Source organism: Lonchura striata, chromosome 14 (genome assembly GCF_046129695.1).
Source record: "Lonchura striata isolate bLonStr1 chromosome 14, bLonStr1.mat, whole genome shotgun sequence".
NCBI classification, from domain to species: domain Eukaryota; kingdom Metazoa; phylum Chordata; class Aves; order Passeriformes; family Estrildidae; genus Lonchura; species Lonchura striata.
In genome coordinates, this window is record NC_134616.1 from 19,322,569 (window position 1) to 19,346,312 (window position 23,744).

The following is a 23,744-nucleotide window of genomic DNA, read 5'->3' on the forward strand; positions in this document are numbered from 1 at the left end:
CTTGGAGCCATTATTGCTGAAAAGCCAGTTAGTGGCTTCAAGTTACAGCTGAATGGTGGTACCAATTGTACAATATTTGATATGCTGCAAAACACTCTCTTCTCTGTGATATAGTGATCATCCCATGGCCAGTGGCTGAAGACAGGATACTTTGAATAATTGCTGACTTAAATGTCCTAGAGTGAACCTTTTGCTCTGTTCCCATACTGTGACTATGATTCTTTCTGTCTTGGCAAGCTGAAATTTCTGTTGCCTTTTCTTCTATCAGGCTGGCTGATCCAGCTGCTTTCCAGTCACTCCACTGCAGAGCAGCTTTTCCTCTGTGAAATGGGTCAGTCCTTTAATTCTCCTAACTGCAGCAAGATGCTGGGCAGTCCCACCTGCAGGGCTTGCTGTTCCGTGAGTGTGGTGGGACCCCACACCACAGCAGCTGTGGGTTTCCCTGGGTGGTCTGTGTGCAGTGTCATGGATCAGTGGGTAAATTCATGGCATTGCATCAGGGAGATGCCTGGCACAGACTTGGAAAGGTGATGGGGGGCCCCTGTGGACTTGTGAGTAGCAGGCAGTTGGTGTGGAATGGGCAGGAGAGTCCCATGGGAGCACTGGGCATCGTGGCTAGACTGCTTTTGCAGGCCAGTGGGAACAGAGAGTGTGGAATATCTCCTCAGGGCTTGATGTCCATGCTATTTGCATTTTGATGTCCATGCTATTTGCATTTTGATGTCCATGCTATGTGCATTTCAGATTGTGCGGGGTTTTTTGGTTGTATTTTTTTTAACTTCAGCTTAGCCCTAGCCCGGGTTTGTGATGCAGCTGGATAGAATTTCTAGGCCATGTGCAGCTGGAGGGGATTCAATTCCCATGCTCTGAGATGCTACAGTGTGCATCAGAGCACTCTGGAGAGGGGTGTTGCTGAGGTTCAGTTCAGAAGTGCACTCCTGTGTCCAGTGAAGCACGAAGGTTATCCCAGTAAAGTTCTTGGCACTGCTGTGGTGTGCATGATTACCAGGACTAATTTCTCACTACAACAGGTATCATTGGTACCTCTGTGTGGTAATTCTCGTGAAGTACTGAGACTGCTCTGAAGCTTCTTCTGTCAGGTCCAAGTTAAATTTGAGTTTGTGTTTATTTTCTTGTATTTGTACTGCTATTTGAGTTCATGAAACCAAATTGCAGGACCGTAACATACCTGGTTGTTGGATGAAAGTTCCCCCAGTTTGTATTCTAAACCCATGGTAATTTATCTGCTTAAAGCTATATATGCTTCATAAATATCTTGTATAAATGTTATCCTCAGGCCTACTTCTATGCAGCATCACATCCACCATTTCTTTTATAATACACCTTAGCTCCCAGCAATTATACCAAGGAAAGCATTATTCACAGGCAGAGTAATTGTGAGTATATAACTTAGGATGCAAAGGATCCTTCGAATAAATGTTATTTCTTGTTTCCTTTTCTGTAGCAAATGAGTTCTTGCCTTCAGAAATGTGTGAGAACTGCAAGAGCCAGGCAGTGGTAGTAGGCAACAAATTGGCCTTAGAGTGCTCAATCCAAGACTGGCTCATGCTTATAGTTCACCATCAGACCTGCCATCCTACTGTAAACATGAGACACATTCCCAGCCCCTTTATTGGCTCACCTTCCTCAACAGGGCACGGGGTGGGGGGGAGTGGGGGTGGGAAGAGGTTGGAACAGCTCGTGGGCCAAGGTAAAGACAGGGAGGTCACTCTCCAGTTATGTAGTACCAATTATTATTTCTACTTCTTCACTGAGGGAAGTGGTGGAATGGATGTAGAATATTTTTACTGAAGAATTGGAGGCTAAAACTATCAATATTCTCAACAGTTTGCAAATGTTTTAAATTGACTACATCACATAATCCTAACCCAAATATGAAAAATCCAAAATCCTTTATTGAATAGGAAACTTATCCATAAATTAAAGGTCTTGAATGAGTTCCAAAGAAGGACTGTTCATCCATACATAACAGGGCAGATGACTGGTGCTTCCTGCACCCTTTATGCCAGGGAGAATCTTCCTGAGGATAGGGCTCTGAATCAGTGATGCTCTTTTACCTTTCAGCGTTGCCCAGTCATGGACTTCTGAGAAGATTTTACTGATAAATATTTTCCTTGTTTAAACTTTTTGTCCCGTTTTTGATGGTACAGCTTTCACAATTGTCACAGGCTCTTTATGCACTGACTTCTATTATGAGATATCTCATAGTGAAGTGTTGGAGATACCACTGGGAAAAACCCAGTTCTAGCACTGACCACTTCAATTTAGTGGGATGTGCACTTTATCTCTTCAACTTTTCAAACTTGTCTCAAGTTTCAGGCTGCTACATAATGTCTTTGTACCTCTACATCAGTAATTTCAAAGAAGTAAAAAGTAAGTAGGAGGTCTTCTTGCTGACAATTTAAAAATCAGAGCGGTAAATTTTATTTTGGTGAAGTGGTTACAAAACTAGAATAAATTTACAGGGGAAAAAAAGCATCGAACAAAAGCAGCTGTTCTGCAGAGAATATGCCTGTCATTAAGCTGTTACCTCACATTGTGTTTCTCTGCAGTGCCTTCTGGCAGCATCTCAGTCCTCTGCTTTTGGGGCTCCTTAAAATGTATTCTGCTCTGGTACCCCTCTCTAATTGCACTTGAACGTTATCAGGATGCTGGTGAGCACTAATGAATCTTCAAAGAAGTATGTAGGGACTTTCACTTCCCTTTTGTTCATGCTAATTAAGTGAGGGAATTTTATATTGTGCCTTGATTAATTCTGGGAATTTGTAAGAATACAAATGAACATTGTTTATCTGGGGCTGAGTTATCTTTTGATATGCAAACACACTTTGATATGCTGATTTTCATTAACACTATTACCTTCCTCTTTGGGAAGGACTTTGAATTACAATTACAATTCCATCCAATTCCTCTCTGCATAGAAGCTGTGACTTCTGCTACTCATGTCTTATAATTGGATACAAATTCCATAGTGTAGAAGTTTTCTGAACAAATTTCTTGTTAGTCTAACAATATCAGGAATTTAATCTTGTTTTCTTTAAGTCAAACTGTGTCTATACTTATTAAACAGATGACCAATGTGGCTCTGGATTCTTCCACAGCTGCACAGCTATCAAAGTCCCAGGGTATACAGACATGACTTGCATTCTGCAGGCCTTGATTGCCGCGCTCCCGCCCCAGATCCCTTTCTCTCAGCCCCGGCTAGCTCTCGTCCTGGGGCGAGGGCGGGCGATTGAGGCACCCTCCGCTGGTCCCAGCTGGGGTTTGGAGAGTGCCTTTGTGGGTTCTGGGCAGCGCTAGCAAGCCTCGCGGTGGTAAATGAAGAGCGGATCCTGTTGGGGGCTAAGTCCAAGTTTATTGTAGCCCAACGGGGCCAAATATTCCAGAACGATGCCTGCCAACAGGAACCCCGACAGGGTTCTTACACTGGCTTATAAACTCTTGGGGAGGGGTAACTGACAACTAATGGGGATAGGGGTAGGGAGTGGCCCCGGGATGGGGTGATATAACGTGGTCCAATGGGGGAAGGATATGAGAGGGGCCCCTGGCCCTCACCCAATCACCCGGTGCCCAAGGTGGAAGCTTCTGGATGGATGGGAAGGGACACCGAGTGACAGACAAGGCACCAGGGAGGGGTAAAGTGCCTCTTCCAGGGTGATGGATAGATACTGGAAAGGCGGGAAGGGAGGACAAGGCGGGAAAACTGGGGATAAACCAAGTTGTACATGGGGGTACAAAGGAATAAACCAATACATAATACAGGGATAATAAAACATACAAATAACGCAACTCCACATCTCCTCCTTTTTTGTTTAAAAAGAAAGAGAGGGGAAGAGGGTAAAATAGGTATTTAAACAGGGGCTTCACAGTCTCTGGGCTCATTTTGAAACCAGATGTCTCCTTCTTCTGGAAATTCTTCTTCTTGGAACCCTTCCTTGTTCAAGGGTTCCAGTTCATCACTACGCTAAAGCCTATAATAAACACAATGAGTCCCAGCAGCAGCAAAAGTCCTGTTTTTCTAGAAAACAACTGAAATATAAATTAATATTCGAGGTAGGGGAGGTCCAACTCAAAGGGGAACAGAGAATCCCAGGAGCCAGAGAGGGAAGAGGGGGGATCAGGTGAGGGGGACCTTCTCCGCTGTCTGAGGGCGGCGTGCCTAACCCGAGGACTTTCTGGTTCTCTTTTCTGGATCTTAGGAATGTATGGTCTGATGAACTTCGAAGGGACCCATCTCAGGCCTGAGGGCGTGGATACGCAAGCGTACCCCCGTCCCCAGGTGACCAAGTCATAGGGTCCCTCCTGCCGCCAGGTCTCAGGGTCTTTAATGAGAACTGGCGGCTTCTCCCTGACCTTGCTCTGCTCATATGAATCGAAGTGCCTCGCGATGGGGGGGTTGAGGCACTCGAAGGAACAGTTTAGAAAATTTAGTGTAAAAAGGGCCCGCGCCAACTGAACCTGGGGGGACTCATTCTTGGATGATGCTTGTTGTTGTTTGAGCATTCTTTTAATGCTCTGATGAGTCCGTTCCACCACGGCTTGACCTGATGGGGAATAGGCAATGCCAGTTTTATGTTTTATTACCCATTGCTGCAGGAAGCCTGCGAATTCCTTGGACTTGTACCCAGGGGCGTTGTCTGTTTTTATCAATTTTGGGATGCCCAGCATGGAGAAAGCTTGTATCAGGTGTTTCTCCACGTCCTTGGCCTTCTCCCCCGTGTGGGCAGAGGCGAAAACTGCTCCGGAGAAGGTGTCCACGGAGACATGGACGTACTTCATCCTCCCGAAGGAGGGGACATGAGTAACGTCCATCTGCCACACCTCACAGGACCTCAGACCCCTAGGATTAGCCCCTGCGCTCACTGATGGTAGTGGGAGCGACTTACAGGATGGGCATGTGGCCACAATGGCCTGGGCTTGGTCACGGGTGAGATGGAATTGCCTCACCAGGCCGGGCGCATTCTGATGGTAGAGCTGGTAGCTGATCTTTGCTTGCTGGAACTTGTCCGGGAGCAGCGCCAGCTGTGCGGGGGCAGCAGCGAGGGAATCGGCCGCCGATTGCCCTCGGCCAAGAACCCCGGCAGGTCGGTGTGTGACCTGATGTGCATCACGTAGAATGGTTGCTCCCGGTGGGAGACTAGCCTTATCAGCTTTGACAGCAACCTGTTGAGGGCATCGTTGGAGACACCTTGCAGGATTGCATCCTGTGCTCTGGACACTACACCTGCTACGTAGGCCGAATCGGTGACCAAATTGAAAGGTTCAGAGAACTGCTCAAAAGCTCTAACGACTGAGGCCAACTCAGCTACTTGAGGGGATCCTTCCACCTCAACAACATCTGCCTCCCACTGCTGAGTTTGAGGATCTTTCCAAGTCACTACTGACTTGTGGGACCCTCCGGACGCATCTGTAAAAACTGTTAGAGCCTTTAAGGGTTTTTTGCTCTGAATCTGTTTCGTTGACAAAGTGAATTGGATTTCTGAATTGAAAATTTTGTGGGCCGGTCTCAAAATGGAAATTTTTCCGGTGTAGCTGTCCAGTGCAAACTGCAATGATTCGTTTTCTTGCAGCAGGTGTTCCAACATTGCCTTTGTGAATTGGCCTGATTTCAATTTCAAAGGAATGTGGATGTACTCAAAGTCACACCCCGCCAGCTCCCGAATCCGCGTTCTCGCTTTGCGGATTAGCTCTGCCACCAGCTCTTGTGGCAGTGTCATTCTTTTGGATCGTGAATGACTCAGGAATACCCACTCTATGATGGAGAGTGGGTCCCTTTTGTCCTGATCCTTGCCCTTTCCTAGGGGGTCTGCCCATTGAAAGATGACTCCGTGGAGGTGTGGCAGTTTGCCCAGTATGATAAATCTGAAGGGCAGGCCCGGATCACACCTATGGGCCTGCCTGGCAGACATTGCCTCCTGAACCTTCTGCAAAGCAGCTTTGGCCTCTGGAGTGAGTTCCCTGGGAGAACTGGGCTCTTCCCCCCCTTTCAATAAATTGAAAAGAGGGGCTAGGTCTTCGTTGTTAATACCTAATCAGGGTCTCACCCAGTTTAAAGACCCACACAGCTGCTGCACGTCGGCTAGAGTCCGAATTGAATTTTTTATGGCCAATTTCTGCGGAACAATGGTCCGCTTGTTGATTTCCAAACCCAGGTACTTCCAAGGTGGCATCCTTTGAATCTTATCTTCTCGCAGTTCGAACCCTACAGCAACCAACGCACTGGTTGTCAGTTCAAGCGCGTGAGTAAGTAAATCGCCGTTGGGGGCACAAATAAGAATATCATCCATGTAATGCTGGATGATCACGCCCTCGGTGGCTGCACGCACAGGGGACAGCAATGAAGAGACGTACCACTGGCAGATAATAGGGCTGTTTTTTATCCTTTGGGGGAGACATTTCCAGTGGTATCTCTCCATTGGGGCTTCTCGGTTGATGGAAGGAACCGAGAAGGCGAACCGTGGTGCGTCATTAGGGTGTAGGGGAATTTGAAAGAAACAATTCTTGATGTCAATTACAGCCAATTCCCAATTTTCGGGTAACATCGTGGGGGACGGCATCCCTGGCTGGAGAGGACCCATATCTTCTATTATGTTGTTGATGGCACGGAGGTCGTGGAGGAGGCGTCACTCGTCTTTGCCAGGTTTTTTCAGGACAAAGACGGGGGAATTCCATGGAGATGTTGTTTCCTGGATATTCCCTTTGGCGAGTTGCTCCTTCACGAGCTCTCGGAGCGCTTTTAATTTTTGTTTATTGAGCGGCCACTGCTCTACCCACACTGGTGTGTCTGTGAGCCAATTAAGTTTCCGGGTAGGACGCTCCTCAGTGACCGCTGCCCGAAAAACCTGGGGGGTCGGGATGTTAATTGTGACCCCCCACTGGGCCATCAGGTCTCTCCCCCACAAGGGTTCCGTGTAATCTAATACGAACGGGCGTAAATAGGCCGATTGCCCGTTCGGCCCCTCAACTTTTACGATGTTTTTTGATTGTTTAGCCAATTGAGAACCCCCTATGCCTTGAATTTTTCCCGCCACGTTTTGCAATTCCCAGCGTGACGGCCAATCCCGTGAAGGAATGACTGTCACGTCTGCCCCTGTATCCAGGAGACCGCTTAGGTGTTTGTACTCCCCATCCTTCCGCATGTAGCAGGACAGTTTTGGTCTTTCCTTCCCTATGACCTGAGCCTGGCACACGTGATAACTTTTCTTTGCTTATTTTTTCCATAGATCCTCAGGGTGTGCCGGAGGCCCAGGTACTGGAATGGCCTGGGCGATGACTTGGCCCTTGGGAAGGAAGACCGGAGGATGGGAGCAGTGCAGCCACACCACCAATTGCTCAGTGTTCTTGGATGTCAGGGATGGTGCAATGGTGACTTCGAGAGGCGTGAACTTTGTGTCCCCAAGAACGATGTACTTACTGTGGAGGTTCCTCCAGGTTCCTGGGTTCTCGGTGTCGACGGCGATGGAATGCCAGCCGCTGTCCCTTAGATGTAGAGCCTCGGTCAGGGCCAACCTATATGGGGAGAAATCAGATACGATGTTAAGTATCGGCTTGGGCTGGTTCGGGTCTCGACCCAGCCAAGCGGTGGATATGAAATCCATGTCCTCCCTCATATAGGCTGGTTCGTCAGCCATAGTCTGATGTGTCCAGTCCGGTGAAATGTCCTCAGGTGGGCATTGCAGGTGTTTGTCCCTCCCCTCCTCTGGTGTTATATAGCCCACCATATTTATGTCCTCGCGCAGGGAGGGACTGCGCTGATGACTCAGTTTTTTTGTTTTCCCCCAGGGTTGGGGGCACTCCTCCCCTGATGTTGCTGCCTAAACTTAAAAAACTCGTCCCTCAGCGGGCATTGGGAAGCCCAATGTCCCTTCTGCCTACACAAATTGCAAGCCTGATGTTGCGGGTTACTCCTCGGGGGTGCTCCTGTGGGGCGGCGGTCCGGAGAAGGGGTGGTTGGCGGCGTCACGGCTGCAGCAAAAGCCACTCTCCTTGTTGGTGGTTTAGGAGTCCTTGGAATGTCCTTAGCAGGAACCGTCACCTTCCTCGCACAGACTTGCAGCATGCTTTGAAGGGTAGGCTCAGGGTCCAGGGGCAGACTGAGGATTGCTTGCCTGCAAGCGTCGTTTGCATTCTGCCTTGCTACCATAGCAAGCATCCCCTCTCTCAGTTTCTCATCCGGGACCTGAGCCTCCATCGCGTGGTGCAAGCGATCCACGAACGCGACAAAAGGTTCTAGGGGTTCCTGCTTTAGGGACAAGAAGTTAATAGCCGTACCTCTGGGTCTTAACTTAAAAAACGCCTTGTCTGCCACCCTGGTGCCGACCTGCAGCTCCTCTCGAGGTATTTTTTTTGCCTGCTTGGTCCCCATTTTCCAATCCCCCTCCCCGCACAAGTGGTCTACGGATATTATTGCCCCATCTTCATCCCTAGAGCTATCTGCATTGGCCCAGAGGTCAGGCAACACCTCCCTGATCTCCCACTTCCATTCGGATTCCCAGATTAAAAATTCTCCGTGGGTGATAAGGCAGGAGAAGAGAGTCCGAATGTCCGTGGGGACATATTCTTTGGAGGAGAGGGTTGCCTTCAATAAGCCTCTAAAATATTCGCTTTCCCTACCGAATTCTTTCTTGGCCTTGCAGAGCTCCTTGATGGTCTGCTGGGGGATGGGGGACCACTGTGCAAGGGGCCTACCCCCCCGCCGCGGGGTACAGGTGACAGGTGCGGCCGAGAAGGCAGGCAGGGATTGGGGTGGATCGGGGTTCCCACGCTCCCCCCCCCCAGAACCGAAAGCGTGGGAACTGGAAGTGGGGTCGTGGGAACCAGGGGATGAGGCATGGTCTGGAGCAGGGGGAGTGGTATGTTGGGGACTCCCCTCCCCGGGGTTGGAGCTGAGGGGTGGGGTGTTGAATAATTCAAGAGAGGAGGAGTCTGCAGGGGGTGGAGGAGAGAGGTGGGCGGAGAAGTCGTGGGACCGGAAAGGGTTGGTCTGCCGGAAGGGGTTTTGGGAGGGGGGAGGATAGGGATCATGGGAAGAAGAAGCACAAGTGGTGGGAAAAGCCATGTGGCGTCCACCATCTTGTGCCCTGGGGTAGGGGGGAGAAGGGAAGCCATTTTGTGGGGTTTGGGGATGGTGGATAGGGGATGAGGGATCTTCGGGGGTCTGGAACAATTTAAAACAAACAGAGTTTCCACGGGACGGGGCTGTACAGCGCGGGGAAGAAGGAGAACAGGTAGAAGCAGAGACAGTGCCTGCACCGTCCTGCAGGGAGTCAAGGATATTCTCAGAGGGGCCAGAATCTGCCTGCGGGAAACGCCGGGATGCCCGTCTGAGAATACCCGACTTCGGGAGAGAGGGAGAGGAAAGCGGAATAGGGTTTCTCGAGCTAACAGCCGAACTGGGGATCAGTTTGTTTGCGGCTGGCTGTGGCAGACTTTCGTAATGATTTTTAATAATATCCTGAATTTGGAGAGCCAAATGGGTGAATTTGGAGAGAGAGAGATCTGACTGCCGCAGGATCTCTCTCCCTACCTGGTCCCAAAAGGGCACTTGGTATAATTTAGCTGCCGAAATGTCCGGGAAGGTTTGCGACAGCCACCGGACAAACCGTTTAACTTCTGATTTTTTAACCTTTATACCCCCCGCTAAAAGGATACCCACAACCTGGGAATAGACGCTCTTCTGCGGCACTGACAGCCTTGCACCCATGCTGTCTGATGTTAAAAGGTGCTGCAAAGTTTACGATTGGGGAAACGAAAACGAAAAACAGAAGACCGCCCCACCCGCTCTTTCCCAAGTCCTTATAGCTTCCCGCCCGGGAAGGGAAGCACTGGAAGCTCGCCAGGGAGCACCAAAAACAGGGATCTTTTCCCCGAACCCCAGGGAGAAAGAAACCCACTAAAAAGGGACAAACCCCCAACCAAAAAGGACAGGGAAAGCGCCAGGGACCCCTATACCAACCGGGGGGTCCGGGAGGGTAGGGAAGAAACGAAAAGCCCAATCGTAAAACCTCACCACGAGAGGAGCCGACTCCGGCGGTGCGTTCCGGAGCTGCCGGTCCTGTCCCTGGGAGCGCCACCCACTAAAACGTGGGTCTGCTCCCTCCGGGGTAGCTGACGGCCAGGAGGACGATTCTTCGGGTCCGAACGACCCTAAAAATCCTCAGACAAGGGGTCCAACGCCACGGAAAGGGCCTCTTTTTGGGCACCAGCTGCCGCGCTCCCGCCCCAGATCCCTTTCTCTCAGCCCCAGCTAGCTCTCGTCCTGGGGCGAGGGCGGGCGATTGAGGCACCCTCCGCTGGTCCCAGCTGGGGTTTGGAGAGTGCCTTTGTGGGTTCCGGGTAGCGCTGGCACGCCTGGTGGTGATAAATGAAGAGCGGATCCTGTTGGGGGCTAAGTCCAAGTTTATTGTAGCCCAACGGGGCCAAATATTCCAGAACGATGCCTGCCAACAGGAACCCCGACAGGGTTCTTACACTGGCTTATAAACTCTTGGGGAGGGGTAACTGACAACTAATGGGGATAGGGGTAGGGAGTGGCCCCGGGATGGGGTGATATAACGTGGTCCAATGGGGGAAGGATATGAGAGGGGCCCCTGGCCCTCACCCAATCACCCAGTGCCCAAGGTGGAAGCTTCTGGATGGATGGGAAGGGACACCGAGTGACAGACAAGGCACCAGGGAGGGGTAAAGTGCCTCTTCCAGGGTGATGGATAGATACTGGAAAGGCGGGAAGGGAGGACAAGGCGGGAAAACTGGGGATAAACCAAGTTGTACATGGGGGTACAAAGGAATAAACCAATACATAATACAGGGATAATAAAACATACAAATAACGCAACTCCACACTTGATCATGGCTGATTTTACTAAATTATGCTTAAATCTAAACTTTTGATTAGGGGAATCCTTGAGTAAAATAGTCTATATACCTATAAAAGTGAATAAACAGTTTTATAAATGCTATATTTGGCACAGATTTTTTTTTCTTCATGAACTGTCGGGAGCTCCTAAGGGATCTGTAAACTGTTTTTTTCTGAACAGATAAGGCAGAATTTATATATGAAAAATATGCAGTCAGTTTCTTTGTAGCTTCTTTGCATTTGCATGGTACTTACTGAAAACACATATGGAGGACTGCTCATGATGCTATTTTTATTCTTGGTTTGTCTCTTAGTATATGTTGGGTCTTCTATTATAGAACACAGAGCTAGATAATGTGCTCAAGTGTTGTGGATATAACAAAGAAGGATCCCTTAAGGCTTTTGCTTTCTAATTATATTCTGGTTTAGTCCACAATATATCCAAACATCTCTTCCTTATTCTAAAAGACACCCTAAACACTAGAAAGTGCCAAGCAAATTAAAGCACCCCATCTAAGTAAACAACCACATGGCAGAGTCCATATGTTCTAAAATTAAGCATATCTATGTTTAAAACACTATATTAATTCTGCTGCTAGAAAGGGAAATCAAACTAATTCCCTTGTGTGGAAAGAATGCTGTTGCATTTTGAATGACTATTAGTATAATAATCACTTCTTGTGAAATTTTTCAATTTCGTCTTTTTGAAGCAAACCCTGGAAGACTGTTTGTATCACAGACTTTAAATGCAAGCTGCTTTTAGTGATGCTGATGTACCTTTTAAGCTGCCTCAAGTTAATGTGCTGCCCCCAAATGAACTCTGCATTTTTCATGAGAAAGTGGAATCCAAGCTTTGTGTGCTTTGGAGGTGACCTGCTGCAGATTATGCTTCAGGACATGTGTGATTCCCCAGACATCCCTGTCTGCTGCCCTTCAGTCCTGCTGCTCTACGTCTTTGCTGGCTCCAGGCAGGGTTTCCTGCATTTATAGGGAGCAAAACTGCTGACCCAGGGATGTAAGGCAGAGGCTGAGTCTCCTTGTGCTTCTGGGCTTTTGTGACAAGGCTCACAGAATTGTGTCACTCACTGTGTGTTCCAAGGAAGGTGCTGCGTCTTTTAAGAATTAGGGCTTAGTTACATCTCAGATGTGAAGATTTCCCAGAGAAACCTCAATGCTTGTAACTCCGGGCAGTGAGAATTATGAATTTGCATAATTATTTTGGTCAATTTTAGGGTTAGGAAGGATGTTACATTTGGATTTAGTTTATTCTGATTCTTTAGAAAAGCAATTTTCTGGCTGTAGGACAGGTAAATCCACTGAAGAGCAAGGCGGGTTTGGTCAGAACAGCTGATGTCAGTGAATAAGATATGTGTTCTGTGTTTAGTAAAAACCTGCCCAGTACTCTTAAAAAAATCTAAACATATATCTGCCTGTACGCCTTAGCAAAATGTATGGAGAAATATTTACTGAGTTTTTTGGTTTTTTTGACAAGTTCTTTTTCTGTGACTTCAATGAACAGCATCTATCTTTCACGAGTAGGTGTTTTAGTGCCCTGCTGCCCCTTGTCCTGCCTTGTGTTAATATTTAACTTTTGGGTAGGAAAATCTTGAAAGGCTTCAGTTTTTCAAAGTACGTATACCCTTGAAGTAAAATACCATATATATCTACTTGGCTGACTCAGTGCAAAGTGTTTTCATCCTAACTGAGCCTCTGTTGTGATGCTGCCGGCCAAGGTCAGGCAGCAATGACTGTGGGGCCAAGGTCTCTCTTAGCTTCAGTAGGAAATCTGACATTCTGAGCAGATGCAGCTGCTGGGCAGAAACCTAAGTAGCAGAGCAGGGATAGTAGGATTCAGAGAAGTGGTTAACTAAAATCTCATGGAAATGGGGAAATAATGGTATTGTGGTTTGTCCTTTGGTGGCACTTAACACCCCAGACTGAGAGCTCTGCTCCTTGTCCTGAGCTGCTGATATATTTGTGTATTGTGTTTGTGTGGGCAGGTTTTTGGTAGTGGTGGGGGGTTACAGGGATGGCTCCTGTGATAAGCTGCTGGAAGCTCCCTATGTCCCATTCTCCCATTTTTTTCTGTATTCTGCTCTGTGTATTATTTTAGGGCAAGTGAGGAATAACCCACTGATGGGTTATTGAGTCTTACTTTTGTAACTCCTACCTTCCCAAGACTTTGGAAAGGAGTTGAAGGTTCTGTGATTGGCAGGAGGCAAACAGGAAAACATCTGCTCTGCTCTCTCAAATAGATGCTGTCATGAAAAATGCCATTACAGAAATGGTGGTCACACTCTGACACATCTCCCTTCAGAACTAAGTTTCTAAGATAATGACTCACAAAGAGTGCTACATTGCTACATGCTTGTAATTCGAGTATACCTTCTAAAATGAGATTGTTTCTACAAACAAAGTCCTTCTTAAAGTGTTAAGGCTTCATCTGTAAATTGACAGATTCACTGAGCTGGCAAAGTACTCACAGAGAACGGCACAGAGGCACCCCAGTGTTCATCTTGCACCCAGTCATTTCAATCATGCTGGTGTAAACCACAAGAATTGCTTGAAATAATGTGGAACTTTTATTCAAAAAGCAATTCATGCTACAACCAAATACCTCTCAAAATACTCTTTTGCAAAGCAATAGCATCATATGAAACAAGAAATACTCACTGGAAAGCAATGAACTTTTGATGTCAGTTTATTTTGAGCAATCATTTCACCTTCTGCCTAGGTATGTATAAAATAACAGATTGTTTACTTCTATTTGACATACTGTATTTTTCATTTTAAGATTGCTTAGTAGCACAATGTTGTAAATGCAATTAATGACTCAGTCAACCTATACTTGCTAAAAGCTTTTTAGCATATTTAATCATTGTCTGTTTGGAGGTAGCACAATTTATGCCCTAAAATGCTTGTGTTGTGATATAAATTATGCTAAGAGGAAAAGTACAGTGATATAAGGAATCAGACTAAAAGTTGATCTGTGTAGCGAGTGCTCTGCAGGAAGTAAAAAACCATTTGTTTGTTGAATATTTATGTGATTGTGTCAAAAGGATCCCTTCCCTTCTTGCTGAGAGCAGCCAGCAGTGCACTTGACTTCATTACTCATGAGGTGATTTTCCAAGTTCTCAGCAGAGATGATCAACTGAAATCCAGTTCCGTTTTCATCACCTCTTTCTTCCTGTGTATTTTGTTTTTTACTTAAAAGGAAGGCACATTCAATGCTAGTGGTAAGAGTTGGGATTAACACTTAAAGCCAGGCAGGCAGAGCTGAGTTTGAGCCTGAGCAGGAGGTGAGTAAAGGATGCAGAGGTGCTCCTGGCTCTGCCACTGCTCTGGTGAGAGAGAGTGACTCTGACCACTCTTTTTCTTCCCCATGTTCTAAGCTGCTGTAGCAAAGTGAGCACACAGTTATTGTGTGAGTAAAAGCCTCTGAAGACTAGGTTCTTTTGCCTTGTGTTCCTGTTATCTCCTATGAAATATGACAGGAATCGGAATTTAATCTAAGATACCTCTTGTGTCTTCATCTACTTATTCCTTAATTGGTCTAGCCTGCCAACTGGATGCTCAGCCATGCTGGCAACTTTTTTGACAAGCATGATTATCCACCTAGAATTAAATGGCCAAATAATTTAATAGAATTTGCTGATTAGCCCCCTGCTTATCATGGCTTTTGTCACGATTGAAATTACTGAGGTGCTGGTGCTAATATACAAACTTCTGTGGAATAGTGAAGATGACTGCCAGAACTGCTTAGATTTGATCGGCTGTTCTGTAGACATCACTGAACTGAAAAATGATATTTGCTTGATGAATAGCACATATATGGTATTTTGCCATATAATGTTTACTACTTGTTTATCTTCAGCTGAATTATGTCACTGAAATTTGAAGTGAAGAGAAAGAAATATTTTAATTCAGCCCCAATTCTAAAGCCAGTGTAGGTACTTCTGGGTTTGAATGAGTAATCCCTCTTGGTTGTCAGGAATTTATGTAGTTATGGAGGAAAAGACCTATGTGGTCAAACACAGAGTTATAGTAAGCAGTGTTCCAGCCTCATTTTTTTATAGTTTATCCCAAAACAATCCTTAAGGATAATCATCCAAAAGTGTTTGTAAGCTTGTAAAAGTGTTTTGTATACTCTACAGTGAGTAAAGAATCAAATTTTCTTTTCTATTATTGCAAGAAGGTTAAGTATTTAAGGGAATACTTGGTTACGATAGTGAGTATACCTAATGGGGTTATTTAAAAAATGTTGTGATGATTGAGAAACAGATAAGTGATATCACTTACAGTTTTCTATCAGGGAATTCAGGTGAGTTGAAGATTTGCTAGAACTGGCAGGCTGTGATGGGTGCAAGGAAAATCACATTTGGTAGCAACACATCCCACATTTATTGGGCAAAGTGCAGGAGACAAATATTTGTTCATTCCTTCTCTGATGGGTCTGAGGGGGGTGCACTGATGTTTGGCTGGTTTGGGCTGGGTTTTTTTGTTCGCTTCTGAAACTCTTCCTAGAGCTGTTCTGTAGGTTTGTCAGAGCAGTTAATGGCTTTGAAAGTCTATGTCTCCCTGTGCCTTAGGAAGCCAAAGTGAGCTTTTTATTGTTAATACGTCCTGTCTGCATTCAGGAACCACTGCTGTTATCTCCAAAATCAAAGCAAGAGATTGCATTTACTTTCAAGGTAGCAGAATATGGTTCTGCTTTGTTTGGTTTTCAGTAATACACAATATCTGAAGCTAAATGCATGTGAAGTATCTTCACATAGGCAAATGAGATTCAAATACAGATTGCACTGCAAACTGGCCAGCTTTGATTAGGAGATGAAATACAGGTAATCTCATTTAGCTTCCCCTGCAAACTGTTCCCTACTTAAAAGACATCAGCTGGAGAGCAACTGGAACAAAATAATTTTGTTCAGCAAAGTTATTCCTGTCTAAAATAGAGAATTATTGTCAAGCTTTTCTTATCATCATGAGAATCTGTTATAGAACAGTACAGCTGTCTAGATGATACATTTAGATCTCCTGCTAAGTTTTTTTAAATGGAATTACTTATTACTTCCTTTTTAAATTGTCTTCTTTTTTTTTTTTTTTGCAGACAGTATTTATTTTGTTTTTGCTTTTTGTCTGCCTTGCAGGTGTTAATAGTTTAATTCTGATTCCACTTAATCCGTTTTTACACAATATTCGAGTAGATTTGGTCTCAGTTTACAGCTGAGATAGAAACTCATTGTTTCTTTGGGTAAGAATGAGCATGTTGGCATTGTGATAGAACCTATTGAAAAATCTGAATGCAGAGCCAGACATTAAAGCAGCTGCAAAATTCATTCACCCTAATCTGAAGATTAGGGTGAAGAAGACCTGTCACAGACTTCAGTTGCCACTGAACTTGTTTGAATTACATCAGAAAGTCAGAAGCCTTTCTGACTGAGTGCTGAGACTGACTGTGTGACAGAACTGCTGCTGCTGAACCTGTTTCCATAACTTGGAAACAAAGCAGAAACCGAACCAGTCCACAACTGTGGTTTGTTTACTGAGCAAAACTTATTTTTGGTATTTTAAGTGAACATCTTATTGCTGGGGTTTGGCTTAACTTAGTGAGCTGTAATTGGGCTCACCAGGGGAATCTGATGTTCTACATGTTGAGTGAGAAAAATGTTTTCAGAGAGCTTTTATGCCAGCACTAAAACTTTAATAGTTTATTCAGTCCTGGAAACAGGAGGGAACTACTGACACATGCAGTCATGTTCTGTGGAGCATTATTTCACAGGAAAGCAAGAGCTCCTACGTACTTTTATATAAGTAGTTTAAACGTTGAAGAACTGCAACAGTTGCAAAACCTTTTTTTAACTTTATCCAGTTTCACACGCTGACGGCTCAGGTTTGCCTGGCTGGAGCTGGCACTGCGGGCAGCAAGGGCCACCCTCCAGCTGCCCTGGGGGTCAGCAGGGCAGCGCTGGGTCTGGCCCGTAGCCACAGAGAGACCCGAGCGGCGGCAGCAGAAGGAGCCAACTTCTGCAGGGGTTCCCAGTCCAGGTTTATTGGGAGCCTCCTGGGAGCCCCCGGCCCAGGGACAACAGCCTGCAGAAGCCCTGACCCTCACAGGGCACCAGTTTTGAACAGGGGGTGTAAACGCGGGGATGGTCTGTCCACAGACCAATGGGGTCACAACGGGGAGTGGAAGCTGGGGAGATGGGCCCGGGTGGACACCAACAGGGAGATGGGCACGAGGGGACCCCAGTGTCTTGCCCTATCACTTGACGCCGCTGATGGAATTTCCAGCTGGAGGGGAAGGGCTGCTGAGTGAAAGACAAAACCCTGGGGCGGGGTCACTGGGATGACTCTGCAGGATGGAGGAAGGAGAGGATTGACATGGGGATGGGAGGGCAAGGGAGGGCAGGACCGCTTATGTGGGGGTGCAGGACTAAACCACTTAATAAAACTTAATGGAACAGAACAACTTAGTTAACATGACACAGCAAGGGAGCACTGCCAATGGTCCCCACTTTGTGAAGTTTGGTTGAAAAGAAAATATTCTGTTAGTTTCCATAAGAGCCCAAAACAGTTTCTGAAGACCTGCCTGTCTTCCCTATTCAGAGAGATGATTTGTTGCTATTGACTCTGCTCCTGATGGGGCTAAAAATCAGTTCTCAAAGCCTTTGTGAGTTGCCTTCAGACTCTGGAACTGCTGCTTGAGGCTATTTGAGTGTTGCAGACAAAACTACATTTTCCTCTAATTTTTCTCTGTGTCAATGTTTGGTCCCCAGGTTTAGTCCTTATGCCTTTTCCCCTACAGATAGAATTTAAAATTTTGCATTAGTGTGAGCCAAGGACATTGATAGCCCATGTTGTAGATTAGCCAAATCTTGCCTCCTCCGCTTATAAATTTTGAAAAGATTTTGACTAATAGAGAATATCTGATCCTCTCAAAAGCCATAAATGCAAGATATTGTGGATTTTTCATTGCCTTTTAAGAATTATGAGTGACATATGATGATTTTATTTCTGAAACCTTGCCTGATGATCCCTTGCAAACTAAGGTTCTTAGATACACTGCGATTCTGTGCAAATTTCATCTTTTCTCACACAACTGCCAAATTTTTCTTGATCATAACAAGTCCCTTAAAATCTGGCAACAAATCTTCATTGTTCCTGTTTCTGAGCTTAAATCAAACTCAGAAAGGTAATTAAAAAAAAAATTAATGACCCTGGCATTAGTCTCTAGAAATAAATTATTAAGGACTGGTTTAATTTGAACTTGATTTTTCCTCCTTGCTTCTTCATGTGGAACTCTGTTAAGGCAAATTCTTGTAACAAACATCCCATAGTGGAGGATGAGAGAGCATATACAGGAATCATTACAGAATGTACCCAAACCTGTCAGTTATCTTAGTCATGCTATAGTGCAATCATTTGAAGAAAAAAACAAACAACTGTCTAGAACTTAAAAATGAATGACTTGTAATTTTTCTTCCTTAATTGCATCTGAGTTTGAGTGTTTCTGAGGTGTAATTTCAGTTCAGGTATCAGCATAACATCATGAAATCTCCACAATGCAACATGAGTTAAAATGATGTCTAGATCAGACCTGTAGGTCTCTGCATTGGTATATGAGTGGGTACAGAGAAATCTGAATATCTGGGAAGGCTTCTGTGTATATTTTAGTGTACTCATTCTGGTTTTAGTTCTCAGATGGTAAGCTCAAGTTTTTTAAATGGGTTCTGGAAAATTCAAGGATGGAAAATAAATTTCATCCAGGAAGTTTGTAAGAGTTAATGAATCATGCTATAAAAACAAGGTTGGAATTCAAATTCTATGTTAAAGCAACATAATAAGGGGAATTTTGTTATAACTATAAATTCTTGGTAGGTGGTTATACCTTAGGGCAGAAAGTCAAAACTGATGTGAGATTACTGATCTTTGTTTTCTACAAAGTGACTTCAACAAAAATGCCCCAAACCAAAGAACACCAAAGTTATTTTGGAGAATGAATGGTTTCATCCACTTGCTCTAAAGCCTATTTTAGGCTACTCTTGAATGTTTTGGTTTTTTATGCTATCTGAAATTTTACAGACACATTTTCCCCCACTCACCAGTTTTGCCCTGTCCTTTGGACTTGCTGTTGGACCCTGAGAGCAGAGCAGTGGCACCATGGGCCACCAGCAGTGGCTAAGACTTCTGTAAAATTTTCTCTCTGATTCACTTTCAAGTGGATTTGCACATTTTTCTCAGTTGTGAATTGAATTTCCTCCCCATCATCATGATTTGCCTGTAGAGGATGACAATTTTCAACTGGACTTGAAAAGCAAAAGGAAACACATTCTTTTACTGCCTTACAATCTCATATTATCCTGATCTCACTTGAAGTGTTCAGACCTCTGTGTTCAGACCTCTGTGTTCACACCTCTGAATAAAATTTTGATGGATATCTTTGTATCACCAACTTAATGACTTCATATTAGGTCATTAGTCTTTAGGCTTTGACAAGACTGTGAATATATTTTACAGTTCTCGTTTGTGCTGAGGTCTCAAATGTCCCATTTATTGTCCACAGAAAGCAGTAAAAAATACCTTTGTTCATTCTTCCTGTTGGATTTGGATTTGTACACTTGAGGATACAAAGATTTTGTAGGCCTCAGGATTTAGCGTTTTTAGGAGTTTTTGACCCAGGAGTTGTCACATCAGATAAAAGCAAGGTTCCCCTGTCTCTGCACTCTGTCTCTAGTAATAGTCAGGACAAGTTTTTGAAGGAAGAACATGAGAAACCTTGCTGAAACAATAAAAGAAAAACTTCCACCAGAGGATTTTTTTTCCTCCTTCCATCTTAAGAAGCTGAATGAAGATTTGAAGCAAGATAATTTACACTATTCAAAGTTTTAAATCTTTTGACTAAAAATAATTTTTTCTCATCCAACTGGGGATAATTTGCCCTCCACTCTTCCCCTGCTGTTAATTAAATCCTCTTCATCTGTCAACATGGAAAGTGAGGTTTTTCTAAGTATCCCATATAAATGGTTAAATCTATTTATTTTATACAACGTCCTAAATTCTGCAGCATCATTTGCATTTATAGCTCACTTGTTTTGCTATGCGTACTTTCTTCATTTTTTTTGGCTATGTATTTTTCATAAGCACATTTTTATACCTTTTTAGTTTATATTTACAGAGCTCAGCAATTCACAACATGTTTCAGGCAATCTGTCTGCTTCTGCTGAAGAACAGTTACTGATTTGATGAGAAGCCAGCACTTTTAAGGTGGGTGACAAAGATGGGCTCTTAAATCTATATATAAATGGGGTTTATATATACTTGTTATAGGTTGTCTAGTTTCTAAGATACTTGCACTATTCTGTTGGTTTAGTGGTAGCCCGTGATATATGGAAGTTGAAGTTCTTCCTTTATCTTGTAGGGCTCAATCTAGAACATCAGAACAAAAATTCCTGCCCTTGGTTTCCACATGGCTCTGCTTGAGAACACAACATTCTCACAAGCAAGGGACAACTTGCAGCTGTGTGTGTGCCAGTGCATATCATAGCAGGGCGTCTCTGACGTGAGGGTAATCATTAGCATTGACTCCATTATTCCAGAAGGCTGATCGATTATGTTACGTTATATTATGTTATGTTATGTTATGTTATGTTATATGATATGATATGAATTAAGAAACTTATCACCCGCACAGACAGTCCAATACAGACAGACCAGATTGGTCCTTAAAATCCAAAACACCATCACCACTGGCCAATTAAGAAATCACCCTTTGGTAAACAAATCTCCAAAACACATTCCACATGTGCACAACAGCAGGTGTAGCAAGTGAAGATAAGAATTTTTTCTCGTTCTTTTCTCTGATCTCCTCACAGCCTTCCCCAGGACAGTGCCTGGAAAAGTTGTGTATCGCTCTCTGTAGCCAGTGAGCTGTGGCCACAAGTGAAATAGCTCTTCTTTGTGAGCATAACTGATGAATTAGCATCCTGCAAGGAAAAGATAATTATGTGCTGCTTTGTATTCCCAGAGTGAACTGAATCCCCTATGTGTGTAATGTCTCTGTTTCACTGACAAATCCAATGAAAGCTGACCAAGGCATGATTCAGACTTGTCATTTTTATGCCTTAGAGGATGCTGATAGAAACCCAATGGTGGAAGTGAGAGGAACAGTGCTTAACACAGTGTTCTGGCCACTGTGGTGTTCGACAGGAGTTCCATGCTCTCTGTCTGCCAGGATGCTGCTCCTTTTTGCACTGACCATCTCCTGTGAGATGCTTGAGCCATGGGAATGTGCTGATCATCTCTGTTGTTTCCTCCCTGCTGTAGACACCTCCTGTGTGGCACTTGCTGCCTGTACTGCCAGCTAGCAAGCAGCTACCTGGGGATGGGCCAGTTTTTACATTACTGCAGGCTGTTATATATTCTGTGGGGATTCTGCTCTTCATCTGCTGTGTCACAGAATCATGGAATAGTTTGGGTTGGAAGGTATCTTCAAATGTCCCTAATGCATGGCTTTTTGGTTTCATATAAATTAATTAGTGTATTGATTAAGACTTAAAAAATAGGTCTTATTTAATCACATAAGAATTGACCACACAAAATTGAACTGAAGATTGGTCTAGTCCAATATCCCCTGTTTATCTGATGGCAGACAAAAAAGGATGTTTGGGCAAGAGTCTAAAAATGGGGCAATGGTGTAGTGGGACATCCTCAAAGATGCCTTCCCTGTCCCTAGAGATTTGTGGCACTTTAATGGATGGACTCTTTCTATTTAATTTGTGGGGAATTTGGTGAGGTGCCACCCACAGAATTTCAAGGACTGTGCTTAACAGGGAACGTCATCATTGAGACTGATTGTGTGTATATCGATATTCTGGCACTGGTGATTCCTCCTATCAAAGGAAGACCCTGTCTGATCAAACCAGGTGTGATTGACTTACAGAAAATTGATTTCTGTCTCAGAGAAACTTTGACTCATGTTTTTCAGCTTGTTTGGAACACATGCATTGTTACTTTCTTTTATCCTACATATCATGCAATTAAAAAAGCATGGACTTTTCTAAAGGAGGAAAAAATTGATCAGAAGAGGCGGTTTAATAGAGAGTGCTGTTACAAGACAGAAAACAATGCTCTGATGATGTTTTGATGGTTTTTTCCACATTTGGACACTGAATTTAACAACCTCTTGACTTTTTCTTCTTAATCAGAAGCACTTTTTTGTTTTGTTTTTTTCAATTAAAAGAATGTCTTGGAGCTACATGGCTTCAGAAAGGTCGTGTTGTAGAGCCTTATACAGAACAACTGTCAGTTGATTCTCCATTCATTAACTCTGCAGAAGGAGATTTTTCTTTTAAGATGAGAAAGAAATCAGTGGCACAAAGTTTTTTCTCTTGTCTTCTGATTCCAAATTTTTTTGCCCATAGTACACAACTTGTAGTATTTTCTACATCTTTGATGATATGTTCTTTTTTTTTTTTTTTTTTTTTTTGTGTTTTCTGCCAGAAAAACTTTTCATGTGAGTCTTGATATCTCCATCACAAAGGTTTCTTCTTCAGTCCATGCTCCTTCAGGAGTTCCTGTGCACTTCTAGGTCAGCCCTAGACAATGCATTTGTGGTTTCAGGAGCAGTAATCCCACCCCACTTGCCTGCCATTTCTTGGAGAGGTTGGGTGATGCTGGGTAATTTGTGCTCCTGCCTGAGACAGAATCCTGATGATGAAAGGGAGACTCAGGAATTTGTTGCCTCAGAGCTTTGGGAGCTGTTCTTTAACCAGCTGTCTGTGGGCTCAGCCCCATTCAATCCCAGATATAAGATCTTTATAAAAAATACTTACACGTCATTTGCTTTGAATGTCTTTGGATATGCTTTGAAAATTAGAATGTCTAATGTAAATACATGGAAGCTTTTAGACTTGGGAAGGTGAACAAGGGACAAATATTTAGCCTACAGTTTTCTCACAAGCAGATTTAAAAAGGAATTTATTTACTAGTTTTTTTACAGGATTGTGAAACAGGGCTTTTCCTTTTAACCTCTGTTGGTCAGGATTTTTTCATTATTACATTAATTCACTTTAGAATTTTATAACATGGCAAAATAATGTGTGACTAGAACATTCAGTTATCAAATTTAACTCTCACAGGGAATTAATGAGCAAAGGTCTCATCAGAGCTATGAATCTGTTTATTTTTGCAAGGTAATAGGAAGAGTAGTCAATATTTTTGCTGTGCTTGTGCAATTTTGATTAACAGCTTTCAGATGTGGATTACCAGGACTTGACAATTATAGTTTCTGCCTTTTGCCAAGTTTTTGCCCAGGTTAATTTGGCTCTTCTGTAATCCAAAGCAAGTGGAAATTTTCAAATACAAAACATGTCAGAGATCAAATTACTGGGAAATGTGTAATTTTACATGAAAGAAAACGGTTGTGACAAAAATCATTAGAAAAAGAATATAATATGGATAAAATGGCACCAATATGTAAAATAACAATATTTGCTAAAATGTAATAGGTTGATATTCTTGGTTTGATTGCAAACATTTTTGTATTTCCCTTGATTCATTGCAATAAGGCTACATTTGACTGGGCTGTACATGTTTTTTAACATCACATTTATTTACCACTTCTGGCAGCCAAAGATAGCAGTGACATTTAACTGACATGGGTAAATCAAGGAGAAATATATCCCCTTCCAAGCAAATGTACACTGTATTTAGCATACATAAAATCCTCTGAAGTATGAGTTCTTCATTCACTGTATTTGCCCCAGAGCTTTGGTGCAGTTCCTGGCGAACTTACAGGTGTGACATTATGGACCACTGTAGAATAGCAGGTTTAGTTTTCTGATTTGTTATGTTTTCTCAAGTTTCCCAT